Below are 9,702 nucleotides of genomic sequence, written 5' to 3' on the forward strand. Positions count from 1 at the left end.
TGCCCAAGGACACAATGACCGAGACTGTCCAAGCCGGGGATCGAACCGGCAACCATCCGATTACAAGGCGAACTCCTCTTGAGCCACGATCGCCCATGCAAAATTTGGAGAGGAGCTTATTTAAATGAATCATGCAAACTTAATTTACAAAGATTTTCACAAGGAATCTACTGCAAAGTACATTGACTGCAATACTGAAAAAAAACCATCATATTTTGAGCCTGATTTGGGTCTGATATTTGCTGCCAGGAGTGGTAATTTTTGTCGAATGCCAAGGGAATATTTTAAGCACAAGATACTGACACAGGTGAATGGCTCAATGTCGTGAGTGCAGAGCTTTTTACTGACTCCCAATATTTGATTTGTCAAACTACAGAGATTACAGTGATTTAAGCAGGTCAAAGGTGTGTTTTTGATTAATGCCTGACTCTCACAATATCCACAATGAACTTTAATAAATACTTGCAACCCTGTATGGCAAAAACAAGAATAATACAAGCAATTATGCATAATCACTCAATCAAAATGCTTAAGGTAATTTTCTGTGTTACCCTACTCACCCTACAGGACAGCTGTCACACAAGATTTACCGGTGAAATAGTTTTCACCAAAGCACACTATTTAGTTTCTTAGAACTTTAAAGTTTGCCCTTACATCATAAGAAACTGCTCCCTCATCAGGTCTGTTCATTAGTGACACTAATTTAAAGTACTACTGTTGCCTTGTGTTGGTCACTATTACAAGGAACTGCCTGTGAAAGCCATCTTATCTTTTTAAGTCACTCAGTAGATTGTTCGCACACTTCCCACTGCCCAGTCTCACATTACTTTGATCTGCATAGTAACTCTGGTCCTTCATGGCTAAAAGGGAGGATCACTTAATAATTACTCTGCAATTAAATATTTATTTTTCACCCTGACTACTCATTATTTGCTGATTATGTATGTAATATGTGAGATAAATACATTCCATTTGGACCAAATCATTGTCTCTGTGATTCTGCACAGAATTGGGGGTCAATAAAATTAAGGCTTTTCTTATGAATTAGACTGATACATTTATTTTAATTGGTTCAATTCATTAATATGAATCTGGTGTCACTGAAAATCCAAAGTGCCACACTCTTCATTATTCCCTCTCCTTTTCTAATCACATTAATTTTCTCTGCTTCTCCCTACTTAACATTCATTGTCACTATTTTTCTCACACTTACCCCATTTTCATTTCCTTTACCAGCATCATTCTTCCCTTCTTTCCTTCACCCATCTTTCAGGCTCATCTGTCCTCACTTGTCCTCTCCCACACTAAACCATTCTTTTACCGCCCCTCTCATTCTTTTCCTCCCTCTCTCTCTCTTTTCCTCTCTCTCACTTCTATTTTTCTCCCTCTCAGATGTCAGATCACAGTCTAGTCTTCCGCTTGCCCTGTCATCACATTTTTCACACAGCCCCATCCCTTAATTGGGCCTGTATCATCATATCATATCATGTAGAATACCTGATCACAGCAAGAGATGAAAGATGGCCTCCAACTATCCCCACACAGACAGACTGACACACATAAAAACATACACATTACACACAGCCGCGCTCACACGGATGCACGTCAGTGGTCATATGGGACATGAATCTAAGCTGAGGGTTGTGTCTGTGTAAATTTTTGCTCCTCGTGTTTGCAGCACATTGTCGATGTGATCGTTACAGTGTGACAGGTGAGATGGTGTGTATTCCACGAGTGTCCAATGATGTTTGTATCAACTGCTAGTGGCTTTTGTGATGAGACAAAGGATGCCCTGGAGCCAGCGGTGTCACATCTGCAGGTAACTATGGCAAAATAAAGGAAGCCTCAACAACAACTGTCAGAGGAGTGTTAAAATAGCTCAAACATGTCTTGGTGTCAGTTTGAAAGATCCAACATGAAATCTTGTGCAAGCTCCCCTGTCATTCCTGCAGCTGGTAAAAACGACTTAGCACTGTAGCCGTTAACTATATAATGAGCTTCTCATTCACTTTATGCTCTTCCAGATAACAAAGGTAACATATTTATAAATTAAGTTTATTTAAGTCTTAATTATACGGCAGCACGGTGGCACGGTGGTTAGCACAGTTGCCGCACAGCAAGAAGGTCCTGAGTTCAATTCCACCATCAGGCCGGGGTCTTTCTGTGTGGCGTTTGCATGTTCTCCCCGTGTTTGCGTGGGTTCTCTCCGGGTACTCCGGCTTCCTCCCACCGTCCAAAGACATGCAACTTGTGGGGATAGGTTAATTGGATAATCCAAATTGCCACTAGGTGTGAAAGTGAGTGTGAATGGTTGTCTGTCCCTATGTGTTAGCCCTGCGACAGACTGGCGACCTGTCCAGGGTGTACCCTGCCTCTCGCCCTATGACAGCTGGGATAGGCTCCAGCGCCCCCCGCGACCCTGAAAAGGATAAGCGGAAGCGAATGGATGGATGGATAAGTCTTAATTATGTTTATGACTTAACTGATAAGCATATTATATCCCCATTTAGGTCCATGGTAATAAATAAGAAAAGAATGGGAAATGGAACTGGGCAAAACTTTGTTAGCTTTTGCATGCATTGGGCATTCACTGTTATAACACAGTCCAACTCATGTTGTTTCTAAGCGTATAACTATTATTATTACAGAGAGGCAGAACTGATAGCATTTGCTGCTCAGGTTCCACATTAACAGGGTTGTTGTTAGCCATAGCTGCTAGCTGCTACCTTAATGATAATACACAGCTAATGTGACTATGAGATAATTGCTAACAGTTAAACGTCTAATGTAAACATCTGCACCAGCAATGTTAATACTTATGATAACTTTTTAACATGTAAATGTTGAAATGGGAACTGTACTGACCTCTCCAAAGTCCTCAGGAAGAGTTCCTCAATATTGTGAACACAGCTAGCGCTAGAACAGTTAGTTAGTGTATGGGCTGTGCGTCTGTCTGTAAAGTTCTGAATTAGCTGGAGGTGAAGTTGACATTAATAATACTACAAATGCATATCTAATCCACAAATCTTTACTATCAACTACTATCTTTTTCTTCTTCTGTCAGCTGCTACTTTTAGTGGTCACCACATCTGCCTCCATTTTATCCTATCTTAGGCTACATCCACACGTACACGGGTATTTTTGAAAACGGAGGTTTTCCATTTTCGTTAAACGCAGAAATGAAGGAAAACGCTGCTAGGAACATGCCAAAGCAACAGGTGGCGATATATTCCTAACCGTGTAGAAATGTTGGCCAATCAGAAGTCTAGAAGCCTCGGTGGGAAATAGTAAACAAGGATGGGGCATAGAAGCAGAACCGAGTTGTATGTGTGGAGGGACAGTAATTGTGTGTGTATATGTAAGCATTTAAACACTGCAGAGAATACAATTAACAGTAACATTATTGTAGAAATTCATTTCACCGAAACAATAACGTGGCGCACAGTGTGACATCAAAAAAGGTGCACACGTTTGACGCTGCGTTTTCTGCATTTTCTCAGTTTTTCTTGTCCACACGTAAATGCAAAAACGGAGTTTTCAAAAATATCCACCCTGGCCGGAGCTTTTAAAAATCTCCGTTTTCAGTGACTGAAAATGCCGTTTACGTGTGGACGACAGGTGCAAACGCAAAGAAAAATCTGCGTTTTCAAAAATACCCGGGTACGTGTGGACGTAGCCTTACATTGCACGTGATTTCTTAGTTTGGTGTATATTATTCAGACCATCAAACAAATGGTAATATTAAAAAAGAGTAAATGTGGGTCATAAATTATGCCAGAATTTATAAAGGGGAGAAAAAAAACTACCAAAATGCACCTGAGCCTGAGTTAAATAATTAATTAACTGTGTTTATCACAATCAAAACTTTCCACTTTCCAAAAAAGGCAAGTTCAGGTCAATTTGAAACAAGAGATCACTTAAATAGAACCTGACAAAGTAAAAATAGGCTAAAAGGTCTCAATAAGCAACAAATCATACCACCAGTGTTGGAGATGTTACTCAAAAATATGAATGTATTATGTACTACTTTTCATAAAATTAGTGTAACCTATTAACTTACGTTACTTAAATTCCTCGCCAGAAAAAGTTTTGTTTTTTTTACAATGTTCAATGTTTGTTACATCAATTTCACGTTACTCTGTGAAAAGACCAGAAACCGCTGGTACCTAATTACCAGTTAACAATAAAAACCCGAGGCGGCAATTACACACATCAACACAAACCCCTATACTAGTTTAAGACACATAAACAATTTCATGTATGAACGCAAAACCAACAAAGCAAAGATGAAAAATAGCCCTAAAGAGACTTTAAAGCCACAGTAATTCTACTGCAGAAACATGTACAGGTGAATGGAGGCTCAAAATGGTGAAACCCTAATGGGTCACCACTACCCTGTTTTACCTGTTGTAGTTCATGGTCTGGTTCCTGACCTGGTTCCTGGGCTGCAGTGACGATCCACTCAGCTTAAACATCACTCTGGATTCTTGGCTAGCTTTGTGTTAGCATGTGGTATGTACGGATGCTTGCTGGGAGCCAAAGTTGTATGTCTGTGTGTAGTAGTCTGCATCTCACCAATCGCACAGTCTTGTCTTGTTGTGCAATTAAACAAAAACAAAAAAAAAAGATTCAATTCAATTCAATTCAATTCAATTCAATTTTATTTATATAGCGCCAAATCACAACAAAAGTCGCCTCAAGGCGCTTCAAGATCTCCACTCCTCAAAAACTATAGAGCACCTCATCATTTCCCTCCTCCCGCAAAAACTGAATTCAGCTAACTGTAGCACAAGTGTTCAGGAAGAAAGTATGTTTGTTTGAACAAAGGTGAGAGCCATCGTTCACAAATGGAAAAAATTCTGAAACAAAGGTGAAATTTCCCGGGACTGACTGGCCTAGCAAAAGCACATTGACTACTCACCTAAGAGGTCACAAAAGAGCCCAGAATAACATCTGAAAAACTGCAGGCCTCAATTGCCTCAGTTACGGTCAGAGTTCATGATTCAGCAATAAAAAAAGGACTGGGCAAAAACTGTATCATTGGGAACGTTTCATGGCAAAAACCACTGCTGACCAAAAAAGAACACAAGGGTTCATCTCACATTTGCCCACAAACATGTTGATCCCCAAGACTTTTGGGGAAATAATCTCTGGAATCATGAGACAAAAGTTTAACGTTTTGGATGGTTTGAGTCTCATTACATCTGCCACAGCATTTCCTTAAAAAATAAAACAAAAAAACATACCCACTGTCAAACAAGGTGGTGGCTGGGTGTGTCTGGGACTGCTTTGCTGCTTCGGGACCTGGGCGACTTGCAGTAATTGATGGAACCATGAATTCTGCTCTGTACCAGAAAATTTGAAGCAGAATGGCATCAGTTTGTGCCCTGGAGTTCAAGTGCACTTAGGGTATGCAGCAAGACGATGATCCAAAACACACCAGCAAGTGCTCTACTGAATGGTTAAAAAAAAAAAACAACAAGCAAGGTTTTTGAGTCTGGTCTTAAATCTGAGCAAGATGCTTTGGCGTGACTTAAAAAAGACCCTTCATGTGGGAAAGCCTTTAAATGTGGCTGAATTAAAACAATTATGGAAAACAGCGGGCCAAAGTTCCTGAAAAGTGAAATAAAAGACTCATCGCCAGTTATCACAAATACTTGTTTGCAATTCTTGTTCCCAAGGATGGCACATCCAGTTATTACGTTTAGGGCACAAATTCTTTTGCACATAGGGGCATGTAGGTTTGGTAACTTTTTTGTTTATTAAATGAGGTCATCATTTAAAAACAGCATTTTGTATTTACTTGGTTAGTTATTATTATTTTTATAGTATTAAAATTTGATGATTTGAAACAAATAAACGTTAAAAGCTAAGAAATTAGGAAGGGGGCAAATACTTATTTGTGGCACCATATTTACTGTTCCTCCTCTTCACATTTCCAACCAATTTCCATTAAGTTTACATTTCCAACTGTCAACATAATGGAACAAACGTATAAGAACTCCATAACTGACTCCTGCAAAGGCAGAACTTACCCAGCATGCCCACTATGAACGCTTCAGAAGAAAAATGTTACTTTATTCGTTAAAAAAGGTATTCTGTAATTATACTTCTGTTTACAGCTTCATTAAAAGCAAAACTGGTTCAAATGAATCCAAAATGATCTGTTTCATTGAATCAAATAGAAAGGAAATGTCATGGAAACTCAAAATATTTGTTAATGGAATTTTAAAATGAATTAAAATAAATTAAATTTAAACTATTGAATGTAATTTACTTGCAGTAATTTGGTTTACGGTGACTCGGTTAACCTTTAGAAGTAAAAAAAAACCCCAAACAAACAGACAAACTGTACACACTACCTCATTGCAAAGTCATAGGCTCTCATATTTCACTAACATGGGTAACTTCCAGTAGATAATGATGCAATCATGTGCAACGTGTGTGGATAAACACAAGCACCTGGGTTTGTTCAGAGACCCAAAAAGGACACACACCTCTTCATTCCATGGGTCTTGTCAGTAAACAACCACACATACATTACTTGTTCTTGTAGAAGACGTTAATGTTTTAAAGAATATATATGAAGGTCATGTTCTGAAAAACTAAAACTAATGGAAACTGAGTTACAAGCCCATTTTTATCTTGTTCTCCTGTTATGACAAAGTATACCCAGTAACTGGGTTGGTCCCTCAATTATATGCAATGTGTGTATTGTGTACAGACACACAAGGTGCGTTTGTATCACATCAAATACTTTGTCAATAGCCTGGCGCTATCCATGAAAGAGAACACTGATAATACTGTACCGCAGTAGTTCATGAATGAATGTGAAATCCAAAGAACACAAACTCAGTCATGTGCAGATGTGAATCTCGGTTTTTGTAGAATCATGAGACACCTGTCTACATCTTTCAGTACTGTTGAATGGAACCTGGAGAATTTGGGAAACACAAAGACCTCAGATGACTTTAACTGGCACTTACTCAGGAAGAATTCTGCTATTGATGCAGAGCTATGAAGCAATGAAAAAAAGCCTTTCCACATTTAGGTGGGAGTGTTTTAGCCCATGAACATGACCTTGGTAACTACTGGTGAGGAAAAGTAAAGAATAGAACTTCTAAACTCTATTATGTGATAGAACTTTTTGGCTCCGTTCTTTGTCTCCCTCTTGTTTTTTTTTCACTAGACGGCACAGTATTTCACTTTTATCTGCAAATAGCAGGACTTTGTGTTATCTTATTTTGTTTGGGGGAAGATTCACAAGTACTATCCGCCGCATGATCCCAGCAGACGACAAGATACAGAACTCCAAGTCTGGAAACTTCACAGAGAGAAAAATGAGGTCTTACTGAAACTATCTTTGGTTTGTGTTTAACTCTGGTAATTCCCGCTGAAGATCTCCAAACCATAGTATCTGCTGGTGTTTTAGTATACAATGAAATAGTTTGTTTGCATTTTAAACCAGTTTTTGCTTATGTGTTCATTCCTTCTTTTTCTTTTTTTTTTTGTAGATCACAGCTGTAGACTGGAAGAGCAAAAAGGATGACTTATTATTTAACGTTGTCGAGGTTACTCAGCCTACTTTTTAAAGGCTTTTTTAAATGAGAATGTTGTGATAGACTTGATTTGATCATCATTTTACAGACGTGATCAGTTCTCATCATTGATCTGTTTAGTCATGTTGGCTTTTGTAAAGTACTGTGCAAAAGTCTTAAGTCAACCGTCATTTCTTTATCATTTGCTAGGAAAATGGGAAGTACATTCAGCTATTTATTGAAATATGTACAAATATACATGGAAATGCAGCATGTAAGACAAACACAGAGTCTGTACAATTCTAACAAGGTTCAAAGTCAGCATTTGGTATGCCCACCTTTATTCTTCAACAGAGCCTGAACTCTCTTGTAAGCTTTCTTTTAATTTCTTAAAGTAATTTCTTAAAGTAGTCTTCAAGAACGGTTCTTCAGCCTTCTTGAAGGATATCTTAAAGCTCTTCTTTGGATGTTGGCTGCCTTTTTTTCCATTGTCTGCCAAGACATTTGCACACTGCTTTAATTATCTTGAGGTCCAGGTTCTGTGGAGGCCAATCCATGACTTATAGTCCGATTGTGTAAAAGAAAAACAAATAAACAAAAATTGGAGAAACTGGACAACTGGAAGAAAAAAAAAACTACAGCAGATGGATGATATCTGAAAATCAGGTTCTTAAGAAATAAAAAAAACCCCATCAAAGATCTGAGAGATGCTTCTGGATCTTCAGTTGATTTTTGGCCATCCATGTTTTGTTTTTCCTCTAGTTACCTGTTTCTCTATTTTTTAAGGACACATTGTACACAGTGCTGAGATATGGTAAGTGTTCAGTTAATGGCTATTTGGGAATCACCATGTTGGTGCAAAATATACTATTTTATGTCTGTCAAATTGTGTTGTGTTTTCTGTAGACATAATTAAAGAAATGAGAACAAATTATTTTTGACAAGTTGTCTGTTTTGTCTAGAAACAACACTGGATGATCACTTGAGTTAGATGAGTATTAACCAAAAAATACACACCTCTGAAAATTGACAGGTACAAAGACTGGACTGGAAATGAGTAAAAAAAAAAAAAAAGAGCCTGAAGAACTATATCTGAAGACCACCCACTTTAAAAAATGACTGGGAAGCAAAATGTAAATACCGTAAATGAGGACTGGCTCAAAACTTTTGCACAGCACTGTAGCACTACTACTTGGAGATAGAGAATTGTGATCATCACCAGTACAGAGGATGCCTTTCACTCTGTCACATCACATGATAACTGTCAGGTGTTAAACGCTGTCTCGGCATCCTAGGTCTGCCCTGTTGAAGCTGGACAAGGGCAAAAATCGTTGCCTGTAATATGGTGTGTGAACATGTGCATGTTTGAGTGTATGAGCTTGCATGTGTGTCTTTCTCTTTTTGTCCAGTGGAGAGTGATTGGGTTTGAAGTGTACGATGTTGACAGTGTTCAGCCATCTCTGGAGGCACGAAACCACAGGGCCGAAACTGTTTCTTCTCTTTCTGTCTTTCTTCTAGTTCACACTCACTCTCCTTTTTTTCCTCTCAATTTGCGACTCTCATCTTCCTCATCTTTTCCCTGCTCAATCTAACCTCTTTTCCTCCTGGCTATTTTTACCCTCCTCTCTGATGAATTTATTGATATCCAACATTGATATTTATTGCTGCCGAAAATGGTCGTCCGTCTTCTGAGAGGTAGGCAGGGATTCCTTATATGGGTCAATAAGAGACACACATGCCTGCTGCTTTGAGGGAATTCACAATTGCTATAGCAGAGATATACCTCATGGTCCCATATATTGAAAAAAATATATATATAAAAGACATTGGAAATGGGATAATCAGAGATTTTCAATATTGTCTAGGTCGCTTATTTGCATTCTGTGCATTCACCTATAACTTCCTGGTTATAAATGTGTATTTACAGTGTACAGGGTAGAAACCTAGGCTCTAGGTTACATGTGCTTCGTCTGAGCACTTCTTCTGGGTTTCTTGCAGCTGCCTGAAAACTCTTTTAAAAGTAAAAACAACATCATAATAAGAATGAATAATTTCTTTATGTTTTTTCTTCAAACTGCACATATGTCATGATACATTTCCATAAAAAGTTCAATAAATGAACTTTGAAGCCAGCTTCCTGGTGAGCCCTTGGTGGACTGACTCA

This window comes from Aulonocara sp. 'chitande type north' Nkhata Bay, linkage group LG12, assembly GCF_057382095.1.
Source record: "Aulonocara sp. 'chitande type north' Nkhata Bay isolate Kocher_YH1m ecotype deep benthic linkage group LG12, A_spYH_male_GT1.1, whole genome shotgun sequence".
Classification (NCBI taxonomy): domain Eukaryota; kingdom Metazoa; phylum Chordata; class Actinopteri; order Cichliformes; family Cichlidae; genus Aulonocara; species Aulonocara sp. 'chitande type north' Nkhata Bay.